Below are 6,000 nucleotides of genomic sequence, written 5' to 3' on the forward strand. Positions count from 1 at the left end.
CTTCTCGATAGCGCTCATACCACAAAAACTCTATAATTAAGAGTAATATGTATCGCATGAAAATGTACAAATAAAAATAAAATAAAAGATTTGTGTTGATTTGTGGAGAAAATAGATAATACCAGAATTCAACAATGAAATACTACCTCAGTCATAAATATAAAACACTTATCCCTAAATATAAGACTTTCTTCATATTTTTCTTTGTCCTTATTCTCGAGAGATGAAAACACCACACATCTACCTCAAACCAAAAAATATTACATTCACACTTGAAACTCAACAATGTTCCTCCCTCCCCTCACAATCAAGCCAAACCAGACCTTTTGTCAAAGAGTTTAGAGGAATTCAAAAAATAATGAGATCAATGCTCCAAGTCCACGAGATAAAGAGACGTCGCATCTTCGTCACTTCAATACTACTAGTGTGCATTGATAGGGAGGGAGAGGGGGGCAGTGTCGCTATAAACGAGGAGAAGGAAATGAGCTGTCAAACCTCGATCAGTTCCAAAAAATGTGAATCGTAGTGTTTGACATTTTGCTTTCAACTGCGGCATCACCAATCAGCTTTTTCCTCTTGACTTCATTCAATCACATTATTATTATATTTATTTGTAATTTTATTGCTTAGTATTTGGTGCCATTAACAAACATATTTTGTCAAACCAACCACTGGAAAGGACACATTACGGAAAAGCTGGCACCAAAATCAATTACCGAAAAGGTACTACTACGTGTGAACTCTGAACATCCCTAGCTACTTGCTTGCAGTAGTAAATAACTTTTTCAATTTTCTCTAGTACTACATTATTTACAGTATTTTTATTTTTTAAAACCCTTCTCTAGATTGTTTTTTTCAACACAAACTTACTTTTTAATTTTAGTTTTTTAACGCTTGTTTTTAAGGGTATTCTGAGTTGGAATGCTCTCAATTTTTTATCTCAATTTTTTATCTTTATTACTATATATTTTTGAATAGTGACTGGATCAGTTATTTTAAAATATGCCGAGTATACCTATAAAAAATATATAACAAAATACAAAATTTTCTTACTTATGCACTATAAAATTACTCATTTTTAATCATAAAAAAAAAATTACTCAATTTTACTTGTATTTAGTTGATCCAATCCAGTGATGATTGACGTTGAATTTAGTGGAGAGGATCACAATTCAATTTCTCGCAACTATGATTGAGAGATGGTTGAAATCACTTGATGTCAGAACCATCACCGAACTAGGTTATACAGTCTAATGAGCCGAATACTGATGGTGAAAAAAAAAGGGGAAAATTTTGTTATCACCGATCCAAGGAGAAGGATGTGTTATGTTATGTACAAGTCCCTATCCAATTTATCTTTTTGACAATGCTATTATTAGTATTGCTGTCTTTTTGAGAATATCCTGTTTTACCTTTGTCCCGCTTTGCACTTACCATGCTATATACACCACATCATATACATCATTACATCCTCTGTTTTGAATAATTTCTTCCTGCGAAATTTCTAATGATATATATGATCTAGTAGGTGGTCCATAAAGGAGAATTTTCCTATATGATTTTCCACTTTATAATCTGAATTTTCCAATATGATTTTTCTTTCCACCCATAGTAATCTGTTGGAGAATTTGCGATGCGTCGTGACTAACCATAAATAAGGGTGTAATTAGTTTGATTCGGATTAGTTTTCAATAAAAAAAAAATTGTCCGTACCAAATCACAAATGAAATTTATATTAGTTTGATTTGGTTCGATTTTTAATATTTTTAGATATAAGACGGAACCAAATTAACCAGTTTGGCTTGGTTCGATTGATCATTTTAAAATGTTTCTTTTTTAAACAATACATTCATTGTTTTTCTTTATAATTTTTTTTAGTATTTTCTTTGCTATTATTTTTTTAAACTATCATTTTTCATACAAACTATTTCATGCTTTTTATTTTTCAAACAATTACAAATTAAATAAATTAATACCAGATTTGCCACACAACTTTTTCTCTCCTTTTTCAATCCAATCTTCATATTCAAGATGTAAAAATGAAAATCAAGAATCGAACCAAACTAGGTCGAAAGTATAGTAACAACAAATCAATGTTCTAGAATTACAAAAGATATGTGTCACATCTCTACCTAAAACCTTAAGATATTAAGTATGCAAGCCATATCTCTTAGATATTAATTATAAGATGTGAAAACTAGATGTAGGTGGTGTTTGTTTTTAGCTTTTTCATTTGTGTTCCGCATATATACGACGCATTTGTTGTAGTTCCATTTTTCTCGGTCTCTATTCGTCTTGTGCAGAGACCAGTTATTATTAATAATATCTTTGTCGTTCAAAAAAAAATGTGAAAACTCACACTTGCAGAGAAAATTGTTAGATTTTAAGTGTGAGGGGTAAAGTCTCACATCGTATACCAAATGCCTTAAAGTTTTAAGTGCAAATGTGGTCTCTCACTCTCTCTCATCTAGTCCTGAGCATTGTCTCGTTGATTCTCATGTACATAGTATCTTAAAGTATCTTAAAGTTTTTGTGCATCTCATGTGATTATAAACATTGATTCGTTGTTATTCTTTGTGCTCTCCTAAATTTGCTAATAAAACATCATATTTTCACATAAAACTTTACCTAAGATAAAAACTTTGTAGGCCTAAAGCAAAAAAATTTAGCAAGACCTTAAAAAAACAAAAACCTTATAAAAATAATTAAAAATGTCAAATTTTGAAGAGTCCACTTATTGAATCTTTTAGTTTAGAATATGAGGCACCTATCCTGACTAACTATTGAAGACAAATATCTAAGAAAATTTATCATTATATATAGAACTAAATTGTGTAGATCTTTTTTCTGCCAAAAATTTTGAGTGTAAATTCCTTGTTTGAGTTGTTTGGCCTTGGAGCTCATGAGCTGGCTGTGATTTTGTCTAATATACATAAGTGAGATAAATTTTTTATCGTACACAAATTTATTTTGGGTCATGCTAAACAATGTATCTGGTACTTGTTTAGACTAAAAAAAAGAAATCAAAGACAAAACTAATGTTGAAAATATAACTTTTGACATTTTAAGGTATTGAATTTATAAGTTTTAAGATAAAATTTTCTTATTAATATGTTTTTTAACATTACCTATTTATTTTTACGATTAGATCAATAAATCTCACTATTGAATAATATGTCGGTTTACGTTTCATAATTAATTTAATAATAATATTTGTTATGTGAATTATCTAAGTTGGTAGGAACATTGTATTTTATATGCAGGAGACTGGTGTTCAAACCCAGTTGTCCCACTTATCCCTCTTAAGCATGGAATTTTTTGCCACTAGGGCTATTTTTTTTTTTTAACATTTATTAATTTAATAGTAAATGTTTCATCCCCAAATTTAATAGTAAAAATAACAATTATTAATTTAATAGTAAAAATAAATTTATGTATTATGAAATGAAGAGAAATAGTGTTCAAAATGATTTTAGGTGCCGTGATTCCTGTCCTAACGAAAACAAACAGAAATGAAGTTCCATCCACAAATTTTAAAGGTGAATTCTTCGGTACACATATTATGTGGATGTATACCGATACACCGCTGATGTGGTTAACAAGTGGCAGACATTTCATGCAGATTTTGTTTCTTTATTAAATTTTCTATATTAAACACTATTTTATAATATTTGCAAATATATTCTTAACATAAATATAACAATCAATTTTGTTCCACAATATAAATCAAATCTTTTAACCAAGATTTTCACGTTTTTTAAAACAATTATTTTAACAAGATTAAAATATTTTGATATTATTATAATATCCTATCAAATAATATGATATTAGTATTTTAACAACATATGGTATTATTTTCTTTTCAAAAACATGTAAGATTTTAACAACTTATTATTATTATTATTATTATTATTATTATTATTATTATTATTATTATTATTATTATTATTATTGTTGTTGTTGTTGTTGTTGTTGTTGTTGTTGTGGTTGTTGTTGTTGGATCCAACTATGATTTTAATATATTTCAATATTATTAACTTTCAATTTTTGTTTTAATGTTATTGGTTATTAATACATATAATTATTAAAATGCATTTATTTATTTATTTTGCACAAAAAAATTTATAATTTATAATGTGTATATATTTTATTGTAATACTATTAATATTTAGTCATTTGTAATACTCTATATGGGCATCAGATTCAGATTAGCAGGTATATAATTGTTTTTTGTCTCTGCAAAATTACTAAATTTAATTTTTCTTCTTCATAAATGAATATCATGTTTTTATCCCTACAAAATATCTATGCATGCAATTTTAGTCATGTTGTTAAGTTGATGTATAGTTATGATAATTTTGCAAATTTATATATAGAGTATTATAAAAAGTTTGTCCAAAAATAAGGAGCTCAAAATTTGATTTTTAGGTCAAATTAAATATTCTTTACTTTTATTTTGATATTTTGATTTAGAAAATTCATATTTAATTCATCTCATTTTGAAAAATACAAAAGTTTTGTAAATGAATTTTTTGTATTATTTCAATTAGGTCAAGTTGAACCACTTACGCAAATAAATAAACTCTTATGTATTATTCACAAGCTTGTCAAAGTATTTATGAAAAAATAACTTATGAAGATACAATTTTTGTTAGGTAAAACTTATAAATTAATATAAAAGTTTACTTATTTGTATAAAATATTTGTTATAAGCTAAAAAATAAAAGCAAAATAAAATTTGGTCCATGAGGTATTCTTAAGTAATGGTTAGTTCAGTTGGTTGAGATTTGACCATTATTTATTTGTACAAGTTATTTTTTATTTTGTTTCAAAAACAAACAAAAAAAAAGAGTTATTTTTTATAAACTAAAAAATAAGTTAATTTAAATAGGCCCTTAAAAGATCGAAATTTTCTAAAGATTAAAAATTTATGAAAAAATAAAAAGTAAAATAAAAATTGGCCCATGAGTGATTAGAAACCATGGTCATACATTAACAAAGCATACATCTTACCAACAAGAAAAATGATCATCTTGTTAATCACATATGTTTGTCTTTATATTATATTAATGTTTTGTTTTATATTGTTTAATAAAACATAAAACATAATATTAAAACAACGTCCTAACTTTATTCCCTAATGTCATTTATGTATGCGCTGTTTTGTTTGAAGCTACTCACGAGCTAGACTCATCAAGACCCAATTTGGTCTGATATACTTGAAAGGATTAGGTACGTAGATACCCCGTGTTTATGGTAGTAGTTGCTGGTGTTTTTGGTCTTTCCTATGCTTGTGGGACTCGGCCCCATTGACTGATCATCTCTCGATCCGGCGTTCAATTAGTTCTGGGTTACTTTAACAATATTTGATTTGTCAGAGGTTGATGCAAAGTTCCCACTTTGTCGGGTCTATCTCAATAATTGTATCATTTCATGATTTCAAACTATTTAGTTTGAAATAGTCATCATCACTTGTTGCTTGTAGTAGGGAGTAGTGGGTACGTGTGTCGTTCCATGCTGACGGTTGGTTCATCGCCTTAATAGATACTAGGGACTTCTATTTTGTCTTATAGGATTAGATAAGAGTTTGTATGCTTCATTGTTCTACGTTTATTTACTTAGGATAAGACCTAGTCCCCACTTGTAATTATCTTATTTTTCTTCTTTTTAATAATAAAATGAGCTATAAGTGGAAGACAGAAAATTAGAGCTGTCAAAAAGGGCCGGACTATCGGGCCGGCCCATTAGCCCTATCCATTTACACGGGCCAGGCTTCATAAAAAGGGGGTCGGGCCTTATCGGGCCGGACCTTATCGGGTCAGGCTTTTCCATGGGCCGTCATGGGCCGGCCCACAGGCTTTTGGGCCGGCCCCTTAAAGAATTAAAAAAAAATTATAATATTTTTATTGTTATATTTTGGTCCTATTTTTATGCATAAATTCATATATAATTTTTTTAAAATTATTTTTGTTGTTTTATTGTTATTATTTGTGTTTTGTT

The sequence above is a fragment of the Trifolium pratense genome, linkage group LG6 (genome assembly GCF_020283565.1).
Source record: "Trifolium pratense cultivar HEN17-A07 linkage group LG6, ARS_RC_1.1, whole genome shotgun sequence".
NCBI classification, from domain to species: Eukaryota; Viridiplantae; Streptophyta; class Magnoliopsida; order Fabales; family Fabaceae; genus Trifolium; species Trifolium pratense.